The following is a 10,696-nucleotide window of genomic DNA, read 5'->3' as shown; positions in this document are numbered from 1 at the left end:
CTTCCTTATCCATTCATCCATTGAAGGGCATCTTGGTTCTTTCCACAGTTTGGCGACCGTGGCCATTGCTGCAATAAACATTGGGGTACAGATGGCTCTTCTTTTCACTACATCTGTATCTTTGGGGTAAATACCCAGCAGTGCAATTGCAGGGTCATAGGGAAGCTCTATTCTTAATTTCTTCAGGAATCTCCACACTGTTCTCCAAAGTGGCTGCACTAACTTGCATTCCCACCAACAGTGGAAGAGGGTTCCCCTGTCTCCACATCCTCTCCAACACACGTTGTTTCCTGTCTTGCTAATTTTGGCCATTCTAACTGGTGTCAGGTGGTATCTCAATGTTGTTTTAATTTGAATCTCCCTGATGGCTAGTGATGATGAACATTTTTTCATGTGTCTGATAGCCATTTGTATGTCTTCGTTGGAGAAGTGTCTGTTCAGATCTTCTGCCCATTTTTTGATATGACTATCTGTTTTGTGTGTGTAGAGTTTGAGAAGTTCTTTATAGATCCTGGATATCAACCTTTTCTCTGTACTGTCATTTGCAAATATCTTCTCCCATTCCGTGAGTTGCCTCTTTGTTTTGTTGACTGTTTCCTTTGCTGTGCAGAAGCTTTTGATCTTGATGAAGTCCCAAAAGTTCATTTTCGCTTTTGTTTCCTTGGCCTTTGGAGACATATCTTGAAAGAAGTTGCTGTGGCTGATCTCGAAGAGGTTACTGCCTATGTTCTCCTCTCGGATTCTGATAGATTCCTGTCTCACGTTGAGGTCTTTTATCCATTTTGAGTTTGACAAAATCCAGCATCCGTTCCTGATGAAAACGCTTCAAAGTATAGGGATAGAGGGAACATTCCTGAACTTCATAAAATCTATCTATGAAAGACCCACAGCAAATATCATCCTCAATGGGAAAAAGCTTGCAGCCTTCCCGTTGAGATCAGGAACACGACAAGGATGCCCACTCTCACCACTCTTGTTCAACATAGTATTAGAAGTTCTAGCAATGGCAATCAGACAACAAAGAGAAATAAAAGGTATTCAAATTGGCAAGGAAGAAGTCAAACTCTCTCTCTTTGCATATGACATGATTCTTTATATGGAAAACCCCAAAGACTCCACCCCCAAACTGCTAGAACTCATACAGCAATTCAGTAACGTGGCAGGATACAAAGTCAATGTACAGAAATCAGTGGTTTTCTTATACACTAACAATGAAAATACAGAAAGGGAAATTAGAGAATCGATTCCATTTACTATAGCACCAAGAACCATAAGATACCTGGGAATAAACCTAACCAAAGAGGTAAAGGACCTGTACTCGAGGAACTACAGAACACTCATGAAAGAAATTGAAGAAGACACAAAAAGATGGAAGACCGTTCCATGCTCTTGGATTGGAAGAATCAACATTGTTAAAATGTCTATACTGCCTAGAGCAATCTATACTTTTAATGCCATTCAGATCAAAATTCCACCGGTATTTTTCAAAGAGCTGGAGCAAATAATCCTAAAATTTGTATGGAATCAGAAGAGACCCCGAATTGCTAAGGAAATGTTGAAAAACAAAAACAAAACTAGTGGCATCACGTTACCCGGTTTCAAGCTTTACTATGAACATCTTTATCCCATTAATTTGTTGAGGTACAAAAATTATCCAAATTTCTCTCGCAGACAACTCATCTCACACCAAATGAACAACTCAAAATAGAGGTCAAACACCATGTGAAGTTGTCACAGAGGAAAGCGCAAAGTAACACCTCACATACAAATAAATCTGACTTAGGGCCACACTCATAAAGCAGGTAAAAGTAATCATTTTCTATTTTATTTTATTTTTTAAGATTAAAAAAATTTTTTTATTTGACAGAGAGCGATCACAAGTAGACAGAGAGTCAGGCAGAGTGGGAGGGAGAAGCAGGCTCCCCGCTGAGCAGAAAGCACGATGTGGGGCTCCATCCCGGGACCCTGGGACCATGACCTGAGCTGAAGGCAGAGGCTTAACCCACTGAGCCACCCATGCACCCCTTATTACTATGTTAAAATGAAAATCTCAAATGAGGTGAGGATAAGCAGGAAAGTGTTAATAAATGAAAAACACACTTCAGAAATGAAAAATAAGTTGTAGGAAATACAGGATGACTAAATGCACTTATGATTCCTTAAAGTAAGAAGTTTAGATTTTTTTTTGTCCTAATTTCAAAAGTCACATGTGGCATTGAGGACTGGGTGTTATAGGTAACTAATGAATCACTGAACATTGTATCAAAAAATAATGATGTCTGGGGCACCTGGGTGGCTCAGTGGGTTAAGCCTCTGCCTTCGGCTCAGGTCATGATCTCAGGGTCCTGGGATCAAGCCCTGCATCAGGCTCTCTGCTCAGCAGGGAACCTGCTTCCCTTCCTCTCTCTCTGCCTGCCTCTCTGCCTACAGGTGATCTCTCTGTGTCAAGTAAATAAATAAAAATCTTTAAAAAATAATAATGATGCCTCATATCTTGGCTAATTGAACATAATAAAAATTAAAATTAAAAAGCTGAGTATTTTTTTAAATTAAATAAAAATCAAAGGTATAATATGAAATTTAAACCAAACAAACCTTACTTTTAAAATAGTACAATGTACTAAATAAATAAGCCCCTTAATCATTTGTTCAAGAAATATAAAAGATGCAAAGGAAAAATAACAAACTAAAACTATCAAGATTAAATAGGGAAGTCTTTTCTAGGGTACTGGAAGGAGGCAGTTCTCTTTTCATTCCTAGTGCAGCCGTGGCTCATGGTCCCAAGAAACATCTGAAGCATGTAGTAGCTCCAAAGCATTGGATGCTGGGTAAACTGACTGGTGTGTTCACTCCTCGCCCATCTACTGGTCTCCATAAGCTGAGAGAGTGTCTTCCTCTCATCATCTTCCTAAGGAACGGACTTAAGTATGCCCTAACTGGAGATGAAGTAAAGAAGATCTGTATACAGCGTTTTGTTAAGATTGATACCAAGGTCTTGGGGCACCTGGGTGGCTCAGTGGGTTAAAGCCTCTGCCTTCAGCTCAGGTCATGATCCCAGGGTCCTAGGATCGAGCCCCACATCAGACTCTCTGCTCTGGGGGAGCCTGCTTCCTCCTCTCTCTCTCTCTGCCTGCCTCTCTACCTAGTTGTGATTTCTCTCTGTCAAATAAATAAAATATTAAAAAAAAAAAGATTGATACCAAGGTCCGAACTGATATAACATACCCTGCTGGTTTTATGGAAATCATCAGCATTGAAAAGACTGGGGAGAATTTCCATCTTATCTATGATACCAAGGGTCGCTTTGCTGTTCATTGGATTACACTCGAGGAAGCCAAGTACAAGTTGTGCAAACTGAGAAAGATCTTTGTGGGGACAAAAGGAATCCCCCATCTGGTGACTCACGATGCTCGTATCATCCACTATCTTGATCCCCTCGTCAAGGTCAATCACACCATTCAGACTGATTTGGAAACCAGAAAGTTTACTGATTTCATCAGGTTTGACACTGGTAATCTGTGTACGGTGACTGGGGGTGCTAACCTAGGAAGAATTGGTGTGATCACCAACAGAGAGAGACACCCTGGTTCGTTCGATGTGGTTCACATGAAAGATGCCAATGGCAACAGCTTTGCCACCCGACTGTCCAACATTTTTGTTATTGGCAAAGGCAACAAACCATGGATTTCTCTTCCCGTGAAAAGGGTATCTGCCTCACCATGGCTGAAGAGAGAGACAAGAGACGGGCGGCCAAACAGAGCAGTGGGTAGAATGGTCCCTAGGTGACGTGATTAGAAGACTTTATACCTAATTAAAGGTCATATGGCATGATTAAAAAAAAGATTAAATAGGGAATATGATCACAGGTCTGGAGAGATGATCATATGAAGTAATCATTAGTATCTTTATTTGCCAATTGATTTATTGGCAAATGCCTTCAAAGTAACACAGGCTAAAGCAGACAGAAGAAAGATGAATTCGCACTGTCTCTGTAGTTCCTAAACTGTGCACCCAGGCACGTTAAGACAACATAGTGAAATCCAAGGTCTAACACCATGTATTTTAAATATATGTCATGCATGCATGAAATGCAACTTTCAGAGACCAAAGTTGCACTTTGGTGACACTAGAGAAGATAAAAATTTCTGTATTGGATTCAAAATGTGTTAACCATTGAGGGATTGTAGTAAGAACTTTTGTTTATCAACTATTAAGAGAGTAAAATGTCAATGGATAAAGCGGAGAAGTATATTCATTCCCAATATTCCTGAGAAAACACATATAAAGAGAACATATAAGAGACTGTGTATGACCACACAAAACAAAAACTGCAGAGTTTTTCTTGGATCATTTGATAAATGTCAGTTAACACCACCATGATGTACTAACCACAAATCCACCAGATTTGTGAAGATCAATAATAATGACAAAAATACCATGTTTTAGATAAAATATAGAGAATAGTAACTCTCTTGCATTGCTGAAAGCGGTGTAAATTGGTAAGTCTTTAAAGATGTTTTTGCAATTTCTACTAAAACCCGAAATGCATTCCAAATGCTCTTGGATATCTACTCCTATAGTTATGCCTGAAGGAAATAGACAAAAAATTCCATCCAAAAATATGTACTAGAATGCTTACTGTAATAGCAGTATTTGGTTTTGCTTTTTTAAAGGTTTATTTATTTGAGAGAAAGCGAGAGAGAGAGAGAGAGCAAGAGTGTACAAGCCGGGGTGGTGGCAGAGGGAGAGGAGAGAGAGAAAATCTCAAGCAGATGCCCTGTGAGTGGGGAGACAGCCAAACCCCAAGACCATGACCTAAGCTGAAATCAAGAGTTGGACACTTAACCAACTGAGCCATCCAGGCGCCCTAGCAATACCACTGTTTGAAGTCCTCAAAACCTTAGAGTCTAATCAAAAACCTTCCAGCAATAAAAGGGTTAAATAAACGGTGCTATAGTCACACCAATTACATGGAAATAAGATGAAATATCTAAATCATGTAACAACGTAGCCAAAACCCATAAATGTAATGAAACTGAATGACAAAGGACCCAAACAAAAAGCACACTGTTTATCTCATTGACATACAGTGCAAACAAACAAACGAAAACAACAACAACAACAAAAACCAGACAGGTATTTTAAAAGTCAGGACTATGGTCCTCTTTCCATGCATCAGTGAGAGAAGGGAACATGAGAGGTGATTAGGAGATATGGACCATATTCTAGTATTCTCTTCATTTGGTGCTATTTATACAGATATAATCAGTTTGTAAACATTCATCTTAATTTCTCTGCCTTACCTCTTAACACCCACAACTGCCATCAAAGCAAACCATTTATAACTCAGCCAGTTCAAGTCAATACCCTGCTTAAAACATATGTGTCACTCATGATGTTTCTTTTGTCTGGATGACCTCACCTGCACCTTCCTCTAAATCTTACTCCTTCCTAAAACTCAGTTCAATTGTCAGCACCTCTGTGAATACCAAGTGACCATCCAGGTCCAAAGAGGACCCCGTGCTTAACGTCTGCTGCATCACATCGAACGGGAAAGTTTCAAGTCCCAGGTAAAAAAAGAATGGGTTCTCTCTCAGTGCAGTAACATCCATGTCCTTAAAAAGCAAAAATAGGTTTACTCAAGAGCTGAGTGTGAATCTGATAGCAATTGTTAATTCAGAAATATTGTGACTATTGTTTTCTCTGTTCTCCTACCAGAACGGAGGAGTCCCGAGTCTGCAGTCTTGCTCGCTGTTGCTGGTCACCGGCCTTCTCTAAACCAGTTTGTCCGCGGTGTCTCTGTCATAATTGGGATGTTTCTGTGTTGTTGGGGATTCACTGGGAATGACAGGCCCCAGCAATGTGATTTCTGATTTCTTTTAAATTTTAGCGAGGGGCTCACTGATGTTTCTCTGTGTTCACTTCTATGACAAAAACAATTTGTATCAAAATGAAGAAACTTCAGCCAGTTTATGCAAATTCCTCAGGGAGGAGGAAGCATTAATATATCTGAATTGGAGAACAAGGTTTCATTCGTGAGTGCTAATTGGGGCGATAATGACATTTCTGCAATAGGAAGGCAGTTTTTCCTGATAAAGATAGCCTTGTTTATGACTTAACAGGTAGAGATGGAAACAAGTATTAAACAATTTGATGAAGGCCTAGCGATTGGCCAGTCCTGCTATAGGCAATGCTAGTTTCTGAGAATGCAATCTTACACAAACAATGATGGTTTTGTGTACAAAAAAATTACAGTTTTAACGGAGGCAGCAGTTTAATAATTTAAAAAAACAAAAGAAGCCAAATGTGATGATTATTAAGAGGCAAAATAAATGAAGCCATGAGGCCATTTCACAAGGTGTTTTACATTATGAAATCAGTGCTGATGAGAAGGTAGCCAGTTTCCTTCCCCAGTCTCTGCTGGTCATTTTCTTCTCATGCTTGGTTTAAGAATGGAGCTCTCTAAGAAGACTGATTTGAGTAATTCTATTTCACTTTGAATGTTCCTTTACCCTGAGTACACTCAGGCACTTGTACCTTGATAGGATGTACTTGCTTACATAGAACATTTTAATAGTGGTTTAGCATAGAAATTTTATGACTTCTATCAGATTCCTAACTTTCTGGAATATTATGTTCATTTTACTTCTCCTAAGACCTTGTGAGCTCCCATGCACACACAAGGCTTTCCTAAGTGCTCATTTATAGTGCTTAATGAATCTATACTGAGTCAAGGAGACTAAAGCAGAAGGCAGGAAAGCTTTCCAGGTGAAATGTCCTTAATTCTAGAAGGAGAGGAGTAAATTTTATTAGGAGAGCAGTAAATTTTATTAGGGAGTTCATCCCTGGGAATTGTCACATGCACACAGTCACTCTATTTCACTCATTCAGTTCCAAATTCACTCTGTGTGTTCCTGGCTTGGAGACAGGTCTCAGAGGTAGGCCAAGTTTTCTGAACCAGCATAAGGAATTTTAGGACATCTAAGGTATTCAGATTTTATGCTCCTAAGGAACACAATCTGCAGACGTTAAATTAGCCAACAGGAAGTCTATTTGCTGGCCTATAAATGTCAGGGAAGCATACTGAAACAGATAAAAGGGAAGTAAGAAGCATTTACATAGATGTGAAGCATAAATATTATCCCACAGATGAGAATGATTTCCATCTACGGAGGAATTATAAAAAGGGATTTTACTTTCTTCAAGCTTTTTGAAGAGCAAAATAATAAATGAAAGACGGTTGCTTCCCATTTTTGTGAATCCATGTAATTCTCATATTTTAAAAAAAAGAGTGATGCATGCATTTAACTGCATTTTAAAAGGCCATACATTAGCACCATAGGCCTTAATATCTCCATCTCTTGCATGATTATCTGCTGGGTGAATGTCACCTGAAACCTGGTGTTCTTGTTCATTGGCTCATCTGCATGTGACACCTCAGACCCACGGTGTTAGCTGATTTTACTGCAGACTTTTGTTTGGTGATATTTCTGTTGTCTTGTTTCAAGGAATTCCCATTAGGAATTCCCATCCATACATGCAGAATGAAATTCTGAACTTTCAGAATGTGAGCTCAAGAATTAGTTTTTTTTCTTATTTCTTTATTTTCAGCGTAACAGTGTTCATTGTTTTTGCACCACACCCAGTGCTCCATGCAGTACGTGCCCTCCCTATTAACCACCACCTGGTTCCTCAACCGCCCACCCCCCCCATCCCTTCAAAAGCCTCTGGTTGTTTTTCAGAGTCCATAGTCTCTCATGGTTCATCTCCCCTTCCAGTTTCCCTCAACTCCCTCTCCTCTCCATCTCCCCATGTCCTCCATGTTATTTGTTATGCTCCACAAATAAGTGAGAACATATGATACTTGACTCTCTCTGCTTGACTTATTTCGCTCAGCATAATCTCTTCCAGTCCCATCCATGTTGCTACAAAAGTTGGGTATTCATCCTTTCTGATGGAGGCATAATACTCCATTGTGTATATGGACCACATCTTCCTTATCCATTCATCCGTTGAAGGGCATCTTGGTTCTTTCCACAGTTTGGTGACCGTGGCCATTGCTGCAATAAACATTGGGGTACAGATGGCTCTTCTTTTCACTACATCTGTATCTTTGGGGTAAATACCCAGCAGTGCAATTGCAGGGTCATAGAGAAGCTGTATTCTTAATTTCTTCAGGAATCTCCACACTGTTCTCCAAAGTGGCTGCACTAACTTGCATTCCCACCAACAGTGGAAGAGGGTTCCCCTTTCTCCACATCCTCTCCAGCACACGTTGTTTCCTGTCTTGCTAATTTTGGCCATTCTAATGGGTGTCAGGTGGTATCTCAATGTAGTTTTAATTTGAATCTCCCTGATGGCTAGTAATGATGAGCAGTTTTTCATGTATGTCTTCATTGGAGAAGCGTCTGTTCATATCTTCTGCCCATTTTTTGATATGACTATCTGTTTTGTGTGTGTTGAGTTTGAGAAGTTCTTTATAGATACCGGATATCAACCTTTTCTCTGTACTGTCATTTGCAAATATCTTCTCCCATTCTGTGGGTTGCCTTTTTGTTTGATTGACTCTTTCCTTTGCTGTGCAGAAGCTTTTGATCTTGATGAAGTCCCAAAAGTTCATTTTCGCTTTTGTTTCCTTGGCCTTTGGAGACATATCTTGAAAGAAGTTGCTGTGGCTGATATCGAAGAGGTTACTGCCTATGTTCTCCTCTAGGATTCTGATGGATTCCTGTCTCATTTTGAGGTCTTTTATCCATTTTGAGTTTATCTTTGTGTACGGTGTAAGAGAATGGTCGAGTTTCATTCTTCTACATATCGCTGTCCAGTTTTCCCAGCACCATTTATTGAAGAGACTGTCTTTTTTCCATTGTATATTTTTTCCTGTTTTGTCAAAGATTATTTGACCATAGAGTTGAGGGTCCATATCTGGGCTCTCCACTCTGTTCCACTGGTCAATGTGTCTGTTTTTATGCCAGTACCACGCTGTCTTGGTGATCACAGCTTTGTAGTAAAGCTTGAAATCTGGTAACGTGATGCCGCCAGTTTTGTTTTTGTTTTTCAACATTTCCTTAGCAATTCGGGGGGCTCTTCTGATTCCATACAAATTTTAGGATTATTTGCTCCAGCTCTTTGAAAAATACCGGTGGAATTTTGATCAGAATGGCATTAAAAGTATAGATTGCTCTAGGCAGTGTAGACATTTTAACAATGTTGATTCTTCCAATCCAAGAGCATGGAACGGTCTTCCATCTTTTTGTGTCTTCTTCAATTTCTTTCATGAGTGTTCTGTAGTTCCTCAAGTACAGGTCCTTTACCTCTTTGGTTAGGTTTATTCCCAGGTATCTTATGGTTCTTGGTGCTATAGTAAAGGGAATCGATTCTCTAATTTCCCTTTCTGTATTTTCATTGTTGGTGTATAAGAAAACCACTGATTTCTGTACATTGACTTTGTATCCTGCCACGTTACTGAATTGCTGTATGAGTTCTAGTAGTTTGGGGGTGGAGTCTTTGGGGTTTTCCATATAAAGAATCATGTCATCTGCAAAGAGAGAGAGTTTGACTTCTTCCTTGCCAATTTGGATACCTTTTATTTCTCTTTGTTGTCTGATTGCCACTGTTAGGACTTCTAGTACTATGTTGAACAAGAGTGGTGAGAGTGGGCATCCTTGTCATGTTCCTGATCTCAACGGGAAGGCTGCAAGCTTTTTCCCATTGAGGATATTTGCTGTGAGTCTTTCACAGATAGATTTTATGAAGTTCAGGAATGTTCCCTCTATCCCTATACTTTGGAGGGTTTTAATCAGGAACGGAAGCTGGATTTTGTCAAATGCTTTTTCTGCATCAATTGAGAGGACCATGTGGTTCTTCTCTCTTCTCTTATTGATTTGTTCTGTCACATTGATTAATTTGCGAATGTTGAACAAACCTTGTAACCCAGGGATGAATCCCACCTGGTCATGGTGGATAAACTTTTTAATGTACTGCTGCATCCTGTTTGCTAGGATCTTGTTGAGAATCTATGCATCCATATTCATCAGTGATAATGGTCTGAAATTCTCCTTTTTGGTAGGGTCTTTGCCTGGTTTGTGGATCAGAGTAATGCTGGCTTCATAAAAAGAGTTTGGACGTTTTCCTTCTGCTTCAATTTTTTGGAACAGCTTCAAGAGAATTGGTGTTATTTCTTCTTTGATAGTTTGGTAGAATTCCCCCAGGGAATCTTTCAGGTCCTGGGCTCTTGTTTTTTGGGAGGTTTTTGATCACTGCTTCAATCTCATTACTAGATATCAGTCTATTCATGTTGTCAATTTCTTCCTGGTTCAATTTTGGGAGTTCATAGTTTTCCAGGAATACATCCATTTCATCTAGGTTGCTTAGCTTATTGGCATACAACTGTTGGTAATAATTTCTGATAATTGTTTCTATTTCCTTGGTGTTCGTTGTGATCTCTCCCTTTTCATTCATAATTTTATTAATTTGGGCTTTCTCTCTTTTCTTTTGGATTAGTGTGGCCAATGGTTTATCGATCTTATTGATTCTTTCAAAAAACCAGCTTCTAGTTTCATTGATACGTTCTACTGTATCTCTCGTTTCTACCTCATTGATCTCTGCTCTAATTGATTAGTTCCCTTCTTGTGCGTGGATTTGGTTTGATTTGTTGTTGATTCTCCAGTTTTTTAAGGTGTAGAGACAGCTGGTG

At 39.5% G+C, this 10,696-nt stretch overlaps 1 pseudogene; it reads left to right on the top strand.

Annotated features, from left to right (window-relative positions):
• The first annotated feature begins 2,135 nt into the window (after positions 1–2,135).
• On the top strand, positions 2,136–3,777 carry LOC123950714 (annotated as a pseudogene).
• Positions 3,778–10,696: the final 6,919 nt, after the last annotated feature.

The sequence above is a fragment of the Meles meles genome, chromosome 1, assembly GCF_922984935.1.
Source record: "Meles meles chromosome 1, mMelMel3.1 paternal haplotype, whole genome shotgun sequence".
NCBI classification, from domain to species: Eukaryota; Metazoa; Chordata; class Mammalia; order Carnivora; family Mustelidae; genus Meles; species Meles meles.
The sequence above is the reverse complement of the archived record's forward strand: the minus strand, read 5'-3'. Positions and strand labels throughout refer to the sequence as shown.